This window comes from Desmodus rotundus, chromosome 4 (assembly GCF_022682495.2).
Source record: "Desmodus rotundus isolate HL8 chromosome 4, HLdesRot8A.1, whole genome shotgun sequence".
In the NCBI taxonomy this organism is placed as follows: domain Eukaryota; kingdom Metazoa; phylum Chordata; class Mammalia; order Chiroptera; family Phyllostomidae; genus Desmodus; species Desmodus rotundus.
In genome coordinates, this window is record NC_071390.1 from 69,005,572 (window position 1) to 69,020,163 (window position 14,592).

A 14,592-nucleotide genomic window follows, 5' to 3' on the forward strand; every position below is an offset into this window, starting at 1 on the left:
ATTTTTCCCTAATATCATTCTTGACCTATTCATTGTTTGATAGCATGCTATTGAATCTCCATGATTTTGAGTGTTTTGGTTTTCTTCCTTTGGAGTTGGTTTCTAGTTTCAGTCCCTTGTGGTCAGAGAAAATGCTTGATATGATTTCAATTTTCTTGAATTTGTTGAGGCTTGTTTTGTGTCCTATCATGTGGTCTATCTTTGAAAAAGTTCCATGGACACTTGAAAAGAATGTGTATTTTGCCTCTTTGGGATGAAAAGCTCTCTATATATCAGTTAAGTCCATTTCCTCTAGGGTATTGTTAAGTGACACAATATCCTTGTTGATATTTTGTTTGGAAGACCTGTCCATTTTTGATAGTGGGGTGTTAAAGTTCCCTACTATAATTGTGTTGCTGTCAATATCTTTCTTGAAATCCTCCAAGATTTTCTTATGTATTTGGGTGCTCCTATGTTGGATGCATATATATTTACAATGTTTATGTCTTCTTTGTGGATTCTTCCTTTGAGTATTATGAAGTGACCTTCTGGGTCTCTCTTTATGGCCCTTCTTTGGAAGTCTATTTTGTCTGATATGAGTATTGCTACCCCTGCTTTTTTTTTCCTGTCCGTTTGCTTGGAAAATTTGTTTCCAGCCCTTCACTTTCCGTCTGTGTAGGTTTTGTCCTGAGATGGGTCTCTTGTAGGCAGCATATGTGTGGGTCATGTTTTCTTATCCATTCAGCTATTCTATGTCTTTTGATTGGAGCATTTAATCCATTTACGTTTAAGGTTATTATCAATTGGTAGTTATTCATTGCCATTTTTTCCTACCTGTGTTCCTCTCTCTTTCTCTTTTCCTTCCTTTCCTTAAAGCAGTCCCTTTAGCATCTCTTGCAGAGCTGGTTTGGTGGAAGTGTATTCTTTTAGACCTCTTTTGTCTCAGAAGCTCTTTATTTGGCCTTCTATCTTGATTGAGAACCCTGCTGGGTAAAGTAGTCTTGGTTGCAGGCCTCTGGTTCTCATTACTTGGAATATTTTTTGCCATTCTCTTCTGGCTTGGAGCGTTTCTATTGAGAAGTCAGTTGCTAACCTTAATGGGTCTTCCTTGTATGTTACTTCCTGTTTCTCCCTTGCTGCCTTTAAGATCCTCTCTTTGTCTTGGAATTTTGCCATTTTAATTATGATGTGTCTTGCAGTGGGCCTCTTTGGGTTCCTCTTGTGTGGGATTCTCTGTGTTTCCTGGATTTGGGTGACTTTTTGTCTCCTCAGATTAGGGAAATTTTCCATCATTACTTTTTCAAACAGGTTTTCTATCCCTTGCTCGTCTTCTTCTCCTCCTGGTATTCCTATTATACGGATATTGTTACGTTTCAAGTTGTCCTGCATTTCCCTTATTGCCTCTTCATTCTTTCTGAGCCTCTTTTCCTTTTCTTGCTCTTTCTGGGTGTTTTTTTCTACTTTGTCCTCCAGCTTACTGATCCAATCTTGTGCTTCATCAAGCCTGCTTTTGATTCCTTCTACTGTGTTCTTCAATTCAGAAATTGTCTTCTTCATTTCCTCTTGCCCTTGTTAATAGTTTCTATTTCCTTTTTCATGTTAATATAGTTTGCAGGGAGTTCATTGTAATTTACCTGTAGTTTCTGGAAGTTCTCTGTGAGCTCAGTGAGCTTCCTGATAACCATTGCTTTGAACTCAGTATCTGATAGTTGACTTGCCTCTTTTTCATTTAGCAATCTTCCTGAGGCTTCCTCCTTTCCTTTCATTTGGGGATTGTTTCTTTGTCTTCCCATTGTTTTTGAGACTCTTCTTGTTAGCCTGTGCTTCTTAAATTGATCTGTTCTGTCTACCTGGGTTCACGGTATGAACTTCTATGGTAGAATGCCAGTGGGATTCAGTGGTGCCGACTCCTTAATCACCTGAGTTCACTGTTCTTGGGCTGTCATTTTTGTTTGCTCTCTCTATGTCTTTGGGTGTTGGTTGTTGGTGGGTCTTTCTTTGGTGAGTCCTTCCCTCCAGCTGATTCATTGAGGGTCACTCCATCCACCACGTCTTGTACTCTGTTGTGCAGATGTGGACAGTTTGTTTTGAAGCTGATTGTTCTGTGTGTACAAGGTTTTGAGGCTTCTCTCTAGCTCTTTTTCAGTTGTTTGTTCTGAGAAATCTCTCCACTATTTAGTTGTATTTCCAGATCAGTCCTGGATTGAAGTTAGTGTGTCTTCTACTCCCTTCTTCACCTTCTTCCGTTATCTGTTGGTGGTTCCTTTGTTGGTGGGTTTCCTCTTCCAGTAGGTGTACTGTTGTTCACCGCTCCCACCTTGCAAGTTCTCTGGAGTAGCAAAGTGAAAGTTGTCTCACTGTCTCGGTTATTAGGATGACCCCTTTTTGGGTCTTATTCTGTTTTTTTCAGAGCTCCAGGTTTTATTGTCTCACCTGTGGGAAGAGGAGAAAAAAAAGAAAAATGAAAAGGGAAGGAAGGAAAAAGGAATAGAATGGAAAGGAAGGAAGGAAGGAAGAAGGAATAAGAAAAAGATCAGAAGAAAGAAAAGAAGAAGGAATTTTAATAAAAGTTAAATAAAAAAATAAATAAAAGAAGGCAGGAAGAAGGAATACAAAAGTAAAGGAAGGAAGGAAGAAGGAGTAAGAAAAGAAAGAAGGACAGAAAGGCAGAAGAAATTTAAAAACAAAGTGTTCTGTTAGCTTTAAACTGGTCAGGTCAGTTCTGCTGGTCTTCCTGTCTGTGAAACGGGAGGGAGTGGGTGGAGGGATTGGTTTCACTTTTCTTCCTTTCTGAGCCACACTCTTTGCTGTTGTTCAGCCTCCAGTCCAGTTCCTCAGGGTTCTTCTGCTCTCCCCCTAGGCCTTTAGTCCACCAGTTGTGCTGTCCTTGAAGTGCACCAATTAGGGGCAACTCACATTCCCCCTTCTTGCTCTTTGCTGTCCTAGATGCTAGGGGCTCTCATTGCTCCTTCAGGGTAGTTCAGCCCCCTAATGAGTCAAGTCTTTTCAGGGATTGCAGTCTCCCCTAGCCCTGCAGCTTCCCTCTGCTGGGCGTTCTGCCTTCCTCCTCGAAAGCAAGTAGGTCCTGTAGGGCTCTGTGCGCAGGGGCTAGGTTGGAGGTCTTCAGTCCGCGGTGCTTCAGGTGTGGTCGCCCGCGGCCAGCCAGGCCATTGATCGGGGTGTGCACCCACCCAGGACTTCAGATGTGGTCGCCCAGGCCGCTGATCGGGGTGCTTACTAACCGAGGGCTTTGGGTGTGTGTGCCCAAGCAGCCTGGCCGCTGATCTGGATGCACACTGACCTGGGCTTCAGGTGTGCGCTGGGGCTGCTTATCCAGTGTTTACATTCCAGGGGCTGAGGGAGTGGGGGCTCAAGAGGCCATGGCTGCTGTGGAGAATTCTCTAAACAGCCACCGAGTGCCTCTATTTTCTCTTTTTCTTTTCGAGAAATTCCTCCTATTCAAGCCCCCCAGTCCAAACAAGCACCTGGCCTCTCACACAGCCCAGCCTGTCTCTCTCCCAAGAATCTTGTAGCAGACTCTGTGGCCCGGCCGGGGGCTTCAGCCGCCCTGGTCCCCACACTGGTCCCAGGGACCTTATTGTCCTTAAGCACTCTTCTTACCATCTGATTTTTCAATGTCCTATACAATTTTTGGTCTCTGATCTTCATATATGCTGCAATACCATTGGCTGTCCACTCTGTTTTTCATATCAGCTAGGCGTTTCACTGGCACCCAGGGGAAGTGGACTCTGCTTCCACCTATATCGCTGCCATCTTCCTCTCATTCCCACTTGCTGTCTTTATAAGCTTGACTATTTTGGACATTTTATATGAATGGAATTATACGATATGTGATCTTTTGTGACTGGCTTCTTTCACTTAGAATAATTTCAAGGTTCATTCACATTGCAAGACATACTAGTATTTTATTCCTTCCTGTTGCAGAATAATATTCCACTTTATGGATATACCATATTGTGTTTACCCTTTCATCAGATGATAGAAATTTGACTTGTTTCCATTTTTGAGCAATTATTAACAACAATGCTGTGAACATTCATGTATACATTTTTGTGTGAATGCATATTTTCATTTCTCTTGGGGACATGACTAAGAATGGAATTGCTGGATCATATGGTAAGTCTGTTTAGCATTTGAGAAAATGCAAAATTGTTTTCCAAAGTGGCTATACCATTTCACATTTTCATCAGTGATAGATAAGTTTCCATTTTCTCCATATGCTTGTCAACACTTTATATTCTCTGTGAAGTGGTATCTCATAGTAGTTTTTATTTATACTTCCATAATGATTAATGATGTTCAGCATTTATTCCACATGCTTATTGACTATTTATACACCTTCTTTGAAGAAATATATATTCAAATATTTGACCCATTTTAAAAATTGGCTTATCATTTTATTATTGAGTATAAGTGTTTACACATCCTGAATAAAAGTCCCTTACAACTATATTATTTACAAATATATTATTACTTTTGTGTGTAGTCTTTTTACTTTTTTAAAAAAATCCTGACCCGAGGACATTTTTTCACTGATTTGAGAGAGAGAGGAAGGGATAGAAAGAAATATTGATGTGAGAGAGAAACATCAATTGGTTGCCTCCCATATACTCTCAGACCAGGGATCACATGCACTCAGACTGGGGATTGAACCCACAACCTAGGTACGTACCCTTACTGGATATCAAACCTGAAACCCTTCGTTTATAGGACAAGGCTCCAAGCAACTGAGCGACAGAAGCCAGGGCAGTCTTTTTACTTTTCAATGTCTCTGTTTGATGCACAAAAGTTTTTAATTTTGAGTAATCCCAACTTATATATTTTTCTTTTGTTTCATGTTATTTTAGTACCATATCTGTGGATCATGAGAAAGAAGGCACGTACCTACCAAGAAGGACTCCTGGTGCTAAAATGGGCTCAAATTAAAAACAAAGCAAAACAAAACAAAACAAAGCCTAACAGTCATTTCTATACAGGGGTCTGTCATGCAAACAGACTTCATGGAGAAACTTACACTGAACTGCCTGTCTGCACTGTGTTCCTGCTGTCTGAGCCAGTGCTTTATAAAGGAGTTCCTGGAATTGTATTTCAACCATTAGGACTGAGATTTCCTCATCCAGTAGGAGTTATGCAACTATATCCCCATCAGCATCTTCACTGATCCATCAGAGCGGCTCCATTCTGACCAAACTTCAGGGTTTGGAGTCTATTTGCATGAGAATGGGCCAATTAGGAGCCAGGGAAGGGGACTTCTGTCTGTATAATCAGCTCTTTCTGGCTTGAAAGGTGCATTCTCCCTTTCCACTGAAGACTGAAGACTATAGACTGAGTTTTCTTGGCTGGAGATGGAACCCTGAGGAAGTCCTGCTGGAGCAGAGCTCAGATTGCATGGAGCAGAGCAAGGTAGAGTGGAGTCTACCAGAGCCGGTGGAACCTACCAGAGCAAAGCTGAGCTGCTTCCCCAGAGGGGCCCACCTTGCCCCAGGCCTACCTAACAGCCATACTGCTTCATAATTGAGCTATAACACTATTGCACTGTTTCATAGCATGGCTGTGAACCATGCTGTTTTAAAATTGAGCTGTTTGCCCTGTGTAAAGTTTTCTTTTTCACCACACCCCAACTTAGGGATTCTTGTTGGTGGTGAATTGGCACCAATGATCATTGGTTGCTCTATCTAAGAGACTCTTGCCTATGCTCAGGTCTCAAAAATTTACTCCAGTGTTTTCTTCTAAGAATTTTACAATTTTAGTTCTTCATTTAAACCTTTGATCCATTTTGCTAATTTTCATATATGGTACATGGAGATCCAAATTCATTCTTTTGCATATAAGTTTTCACTTGCCCATTCATCATTTTAAAAATGATGATTCTTTTTCCATTAAGTTGTCTTGCACCTTAATGTCCTAGTTGTCTAGTAAAAGGTTACTTTGCCATAGAAGTAAGTGTTTATTTTTGGACTTTTAATTCTATTCTGTTGACCAATATGTGTACTATCTGCCAGTGCCAGAATGTTTTGATTACTGTGAACTTATAGTAAGTTTTGAAATTGGGGAGTGTGAATTCACCATTTATAGGAGACCGCTCTGTGTGCCATAGGAAATGTAGCCCAGCCCCCACTTGGAAAGGCCAGTGTGGACTGAGGTCTGGCACACAGGACCCACGCCCACAGATAGGTTCTCCTGTGAGGAATCAGGCCTGCATTGTACCTAGCCCGCTTTGAGACTTGTTTTTTGCTAAAACTACCTCACCCTGAATTGAGGCAGCAAACGTTTACTGCATATCTTTAAAGTAACTTCTTGAAATCTATGCTAAACCTTTCAAGGACAAGTGTATCCAGTTCAACCACTTTTCCCTTTACATTTGCAAATATCCTTCTTTCTTGATGTAATTAGCAACATCCTCTCCTTTGTTTTCAGTAAAAGGTAACCACCTAAAGCGAACCTGTGCAAAGTAAATGTGGACCATCCTGAATGTAATGTGCCCTGAAAAGAAATAAAAGCCTGTTAAGGCAAGGGTGGGGGTGCTCTCCCCTTGAGAGAGTGGCCGTGCCATCCTTTTTCCTCCACAGGACTTGGTAGTCCGTGTGAATTTGTATCATCTCAACCACAACACCACAGACACTGTGGGCCAGTGTACGCATCAACCATTGTTCCTTAGTTTTCAAGAATGTTTTGGTTCTTCTGTGTCCTTTAAATTTTCATATAAATTATAGAATCAACTTGTCAGTTTCTGCAAAAAAAAGCAAGATGGGATTTTGATATGCATTGCATTGAAGCTGTAGATCAATTTAGGGGTATTGTTATTGTAACAACATTAAGTCTTCTGAACCAAGGACATGGAATAAGTTTTAATTTATTTAAAACTTTTCTAATTTATTTCAATAATGTTTTATAGTTTTCAGTGTATTTTTGGTTAAATTTATTCATAAATATTTTCCATTTTTAAAAGGGAGGCTATTTATTTGTTTTTTAATCCAGCTTTATTATGGCATAATTGACAAATGAAAATTATACATATTCAAGATATACAGTGTGAGATTTTTTTTCCATGTCTTATTTTATTTTATTTATTTTTTAAATTTTTATTGTTATTCAATTACAGTTGTATGCCTTTTCTCCCCATCCCTCCACCCCACCCGAGCTGAACCCACCTCCTTCCCCCACCTCCACCCTCCCCCTTGGTTTTGTCCATGTGTCCTCCATAGTAGTTCCTGTAATCCCCTCTTCCCACTGTCCCCCCCGCCCCCCTGCTATTGTTAGATTGTTCTCAACTTCAATGTCTCTGGTTATATTTTGTTTGCTTTTTTCTTCTGTTAATTATGTTCCAGTTAAAGGTGAGATCATATGGTATTTGTCCCTCACCGCCTGGCTTATTTCACAGTGTGAGATTTTGATATACAGATACATTGTGGCATGATTACCACAATCAAGCCAATGACCACATCCATCACCTCACATAGTTACCTTTTTTTTGTTGTTGTTGTTGGTGTGGTGAGAACACTTAACATCTACTCTATTAGCAAATTGCAAGTGTATGGTACAGTATTATTAATTATAGTCACCATGCTGTGCATTAGATTCCCAGAACTTATAATTGAAAATTTGTATCCTTTGATGAGCTTCTCCTGATTTTTCTACCCCCAGACTCTGGAAATCACCACCCTACTCTCTGTTTCTGAGATTGATTTTCTTAGATTCCACATATAACTGAGATCATACAGAATTTGCTTTCTGTGTCTGGCTTATTTTATTTAGCATGTCCTCCATGTTCATTTACATTGTCACCAATGGCAGGATTTTATTTTTTATGACTGAATAGTATTCTGTGGTGTGTGTGTGTGTCGCATTTTCCTTGTTCACTCATATATTGACAGACACTTAGGTTGTTTCTTTTTCTTGCTTAATTGCCTTGGCCAGAACCTCTGGGAAAAGTTTAAATAGAAGTAGTAAAAGCAGGCATCCATGTCTTATTCCTGATTTAAGAGGTGAACATCTACTGTTTCATCATTAAGTATGATATTAGTTGTAGGTTTTTCATAGGTTCCCTTTACCAAATTGAGAAAGTTTTTTGTTCCTATTATTCTTTAGTCTTTTTACCATAAAAGGGTCTTGGAGTTTATTAAATGCTTTTTTTTTCTGTATCGGTTGAGATATCATGCAGTTTTTCTTCTGTATTCTATTAATATGGAGTATTACATTAATTGTTTTTCAGTTAAACTGACTTTGCAACCTAGATAAATCTCATTAGATTATTATATATAGTACTTTCTATGTATTGGATTCAGTGTTAGTATTTTTTGAGAATATTTTTGTCTACAATATTGGTGTCTATGTATTGATAACAGATATTGATCTTTAATTTTCTATTTTATTATTTATTTATTTTTAAACACAGTTTCCATTCAATAACATTCTGCACCAGTTTCAGATGTACAGCAAAGTGGACAGAAAACCATGCACTCTAGAGATTGTTTCCACTGCTGCTCCAGGCACCCACCTGACCCCATATCCAGCCATTTTGACATTATTGACCATATTCCCCATGCTGCAATCCATATCTCTGTGCCCATTCAGCAACAATCAATCTTTACTGCTTAATTCCCTCACCTTTTTCACCCAGCCCTCAGTCCCTCACCCCTCTGACAGCTGTCAGTCTGTTCTCTATATCTGTGAGTTTATTTCTTTTTTGTTTGTTTGTTTATATTGTTCATTAGATTCTACATATAAGTGAAATCATATGGTATTTGTCTTTCTCTGAATGGCTTATTTTACTTAACATAACACCCTCCAGGTCCATCCATATTGGTGCAAACGTAAGATTTCCTTCTTTTTATGGGTGAGTAGCAAATGTACCACAGGTTTTTTTTATCCACTTATGTACTGATGAGCACTTGGGTTTCTTCCAAGTCTTGGCACACTGCAATGGACACAGGGGTGTACACATTTTTTCAAATTATTGTTTCTAGTTTCTTCGAATATATTCCCAGAAGTGGAATCACTGGTCATAAGGCAATTTCATTTTTTAATTTTCTTAGGAACCTCCACACTATTTTCCATAGTGGGTGCAAAACCTGCATTCCCACCAATAGTGCCATGAGGGTTTCCTTTTCTTTACATCCTCACCAACACTTGTTGTTTATTTATTGATGGTAGCCATACTGACTGGTGTGAGGCAGTATCTCATTATGGTTGTGATTTGCATTTCTCTGATGATTAGTGGTGTTGAGCAACTTTTCATGTATCTATTGGCAATCTGTATGTCTTCTTTGGAGAAGTGTCTATTCATGTATTCTGCCCACTTAAAAAAATTTTATTGTTATTCATATTCTGCCCACTTTTTAATTGGGTTTGTTTTTCTGGGGTTAAGTTGTCAGAGTTGTATATAAATTTTAGACATTAAACTCTTATCAGATGTATCATTGGCATATATGTTCTTCCATTCAGTAGGCTATTTTTTTCATGTTGTTGATGTTTTCCTTTCCTGTGCAAAAACAATTTTAGTTTGATATAGTCCCATTTGTGTATTTTTTCCCTTGTCTGAGGAATTATGTCAGAGAAAATATTGTTACAAGAAATGTTTGAAGTTTTACTGTTTATGTTTTCTTCTAGGATTTTTATAGTTTTGAGTCTTACATTTAAGTCTTTAATCAATTTTGAGTTTATTTTTGTATATGGTAATGAGAAGGAGGTCTAGCTTCATTTTTTGAATGTATCTGTCCAATATTCCCAATACCATTTGTTGAATAGACTGTCTATTTGTTGCTTTCAGTTTTCTATTCCACATATGAGTGAAATCATATGGTTCTTGACTTTTTCCATTTGACTTGTTTTGCTTAGCATGATATTCTCAAGATTCATCCATGTTGTTGCAAATGGTAGTATTTTATCTTTTCTTATAACTGAGTAGTGTTCTATACATATGTACCACATCTTATTTATCCAATCATATATTGAAGGACACTTTGGTTATTTCCATGTCTTAACCACCATGAATAAAGCTGCAATGAACAGAGAGATGCATAGGGCTTTGCCAATAAATGTTTTCAAATTTTTCAGGAAGATATCCAGAAGAGGGTTTGCTGAGTCATATGGAAACTTTATTTTTAATTTTTGAGGAACCTCCATAGTGTTTTCCACAGTGGCTGTCCAAGTTTACATTCCTACTAGTATTAAATGAAGGTTCCTTTTACTCCAACACTTGTTATTACTTCTCTTGTTGATAACAGTCATTCTAACAGGTGGTATCCCATTGTAGTTTTGATTTGTAATTCCATAATAGTTAGTGAAGTTAAGCATCTTTTCATTTATCTATTGGTTATTTATACATATTCTTGGAAAAAGTGTCTGTTGAGGTTCTCTCCCATTTTATAGTGGGAGTGTTTTGTTGTTGTTGTTGTTGTTAAGTTGTATGAGTTCTTTATATATATTTGGATATTAACCCCTGTCAGAGCTGTTGTTTGCAAATATATTCTCTATTTGGTTGGTTGCCCTTTTGTTTTTGCTGGCAGTTTCCTTTGCTGTGTAGAAGCTTTGTAGTTTGATATAGCACCATTGGTTGATTTTTGCTTTCAATTCCTTTGACTTTTGTGCCAAATTAACAAAATTTTCTCTAAGACCAATGTCCATAAGTTTAATACCTATGTTTTCTTCTACATAACTTATTGTTTCAGTCTTATATTTAGGTCTTTGATCCACTATTGAGTTAGTATTTGGGTATGAGGACACACAGCAGTGTAGTTTCATCCTTTTGCATGTGGACTTTCATTTTCCATTTATTAAAGGTTTTCTTTTATATATTGTATATTTTTGGCTTCTTCGTCAAGAATTTTTTCCCCATATACATGTGGGTTTATTTCTGGGCCTTCAATTGTGTTCCATTAGTGTCTGTGTCTTTGTTTGTTTGTTCGTTTGCCAATACTGTTTGAATTATGGTCATTTTGTAGTATAATTTGAAGTCAGGGAGGGTGACACCTCTTGTTTTGTTTACTTTTCTCAGGATTGCTTTGGCTAGCCAGAATCTGTTGTGGTTCCATACAAATCTGATAAATTTTTTTGTTCTATTTCTTTAAAATATGTCTTGAGATTTTGATGGTGATTGTATTAACTCTGTATATTACTTTAGGTAATATGTCGGTTTTACCTGTGTTGATTTTTCCAATTTATAAACCCAGAATATCATTCCATTCCTTCATATCTTTTTTAATTTCTTTTAATAATGTCTTGTAGTTTTCCATGCAGAAGTCTTTCACATCTTTGTGAAGTTTATTCCTAGGTATTTTATTCTTCTTATAGCAATTTCAAAATAAATTTTTATTTTTTTCAGAAATTTTATTGTTAGTGTATAGGAATGCAATGGATTTTTGACATTTAATAGGTTTTTTAAAATGAAGCCTTTACAGTTTTCTATATAAATAATGGCATCCAACTTTTTTTTCCATCATGAAATAAAACTAAAAATCAATTACAAAGAAACCTGAAAAACACACTTCTGATATGGAAGCTAAATAACATGCTACTAAACAATGAATGAGTAAACAATGAGATCAAAGAAGAATTCAAAGGGTACCTTAAGATAAATGAAGATGAATGCACAACCACACAAAATCTATAAGACACAGAAAAGGCAGTCCTAAGCGGGAAATTCATAGCAATAAAGGCCTACCTCTACAAGTAAGAAATATTCAAGTAAACAATCTAACTTTACACCCAGCATAACTAGAAAAAGAACATCAAACAAAGCCCACAATGAGTAGAAGGGTGGAAATTATAAAGATCAGAGCAAAAATAAATGAAATAGTCTAAAACCCAATAGAAAAGATCAATGAAACCAGCAACTGGATCTATGAGAAGATAAAATAGATTAATAAACTTTAACTAGATTCATCAAATAAAAAAAAGAGAGGACCAAAATAAATAAAATCAGTAATGAAAGAGGTTAAGAGACAGCTGACACTGCAGAGAGACAAATAATTATTTTTAAAAATTATGCATAACTATATGCCAACAAAAAGGACCATCTGGAAAAAGAGGATAAATCTTAGAAACATTAATATTTCAAAACTGAATAAAAAAGAAACAGAAAATCTGAACAGATTGTTTACAACTAATAAAATCAAAGCAGTGATCAAAAATTTTCAGCAAACAAAAGTTCTGGACTGGATGGCTTCACAGTGAATTTTACTAAACACTCAAAGAAGACCTAACACCTTTCCTTCTCAAACTATTACAAAAAATTAAATAGGAAGAAAGACTCTCAAGCTCATTTTACGAGGTGAGCAGTGGGGAAACCAAATTCTAAAACCAAATAAGTGCTGGTGAGGATGTGGGGAAAAGGGAACCTTGGTGCACTGTTTGTGGGAATGCAGACTGGTGCAGCCATTGTGGAAAGCAGTATGGGATTTCCTCAGAAAACTAAAGATAGAACTGCTTTTTAATCCAGTGATCTCACTCCTGGGATTATACCCTAAGAATCCTGAAACATCAATTTTAAAGAACCTATGCACCCCAATGTCCATAGCAGTATTATTTACAATAGCCAAGTGCTAGAAGCAGCCTAAGTGGCCATCAGTAAAAAAAAACCCTGTGGTTCATTTGTACAATGGAATACTATGCAGCAAAAAGAAAGAAAGAACTCCTACCCTTTGTGACAGCATGGATAAAACTGGGGAGTATTATGCTAAGTGAAATAAGCCAGGTGGCAAAAGACAAATACCATAGGATCTCACCTGTAAGTGAAACCTAATGAACAAAAGAAACAAATGAGCAAAGTCAAACCAGAGACATGGAAATAAAGAACAAACTGACAGTGACCAGAGTGGAGGGGGGAGAGGAATAATGAGGGATACAAAGAGAAGGGTCTAGTCAGGGACATGTATAAAGGACCCATGGTAATGGACAACAGAGTGCAGACTGACTGGGGGAGCAAGGGGTGGGCAAGGAAGGGGAGAGCAATGAGGGGAAAATTGGTACATCTGTAACTTAACAACTATAAAAATAAAACCAAACAGACACCACAAAGAAAGAAGGTTATAGGCCAATATCCCTGATTTTTTGCCAAAAAATCAACAAAATATTAGCAAACTAAATTTAGCAATACATTAAAAAGATCATATTCCATAATCAAGTGGGATTTATACCTGGGATGCAAGATTGGAACAATATCTGAAAATCAATTACAATGATACATTACATAAAACAAATGAAAATTAAAATTCATATGATCTTTTCATAATGCAGGAAAAACATTTGACACCCATTTATTATAAAAACTGTAAGCAAAGTGGGCATAGAGAAAATATACCTCAATATAATAAGTGCCATATATGACAAACACACAGCCGACATCATACTCAGTGGTAGAGGGGAAAAACATTTTACTTAAGATTAAGAACAAGACATTAATGAACATTAGGGATGTTCACTTGCACCACTCCTATTCAACATAGTACAGGATGTCCTAGCCACAGCAATCAGACAAGAAGAAGAAATAAAAGGCATACAAATTGGAAAGGAAGAATTAAAACTGCCATTATTTGCAAATGACATGATACTGTATGTTCAGAACCCTAAGAATCCCACCAAAACTTACTAGAATCAATAAATGAATTCAGTAATGTAACAAGATACATAATTAATATTCAGAAATTGGTTGTTGCACTTCTATACACAAATAATGAAATACCAAGAAGGGTAATAAGAAAACAATTCTATTGATAATTGCAACAAGAAATACCTGGGAATAAATTTAATCAACAAAGTAAAAGACCTGTACTCAAAAAATTATAAGATACTAAAAAAAGAAATTGAAGAAGATACAAATAAATGGAAGCATATACCATGTTCATGGTTAGATAGTACAGCATAATTAAAATGTCCATACAATCCAAAGCAATCTATAGATTCAATGTAGATCCTATCAAAATACCAATGGGATATTTCACAGAACTAGAACACAGAGTCCAAAAATTTATATGAAACCACTAAAGACACCAAATAGCCACAGGAATCTTGAGTAAGAAAAACAAAGTTGGAAGACTGAAGATGGCGGCGAGGTAGGTGAGAGCTGAACCCACTTGCTTGTGCGCCCATCTGGGACACCTAGCCCATCTTCTGAACAGAGTGAACAGCCAATGAAATCCCAGCTTTTATGACATTTGGAAGCCAAAACTGTATAGGACATTGAAAAAGAGACGGTAAGATTGCAGGGGGACAATGAGGTCTCTGGGACCTGCGTGGGGACCAAGGCTGCTGTGGACCTGCAGGAGCTTTGGAGGAGAGCTGGATCAGCAATTGTAACTCTGCAACTCCCTCCCCTACCAGAGCAAGGAAGGCAGCCCTGCATCAGGAGAGACCTAGATGCTTAAGACACAGTGGGAGACACACAGAGGTGATGTTCCACCCCCCCTCATCCCCCACTGGGACTGTGGTTGCTGGCAGGACATTACCAGAGAAATTGGGGAGCTGGGTGATACCTGGAGAAAGGAGAAGAGTTGGTCCATGATGGACCCTAACCCGGATAGTCTCCAGACTGGTCAGAGAGTTGGGTTGTGTGAAAAGCTGGTGCTTGTTAAGAATGGTGGGCACAAACAAGAG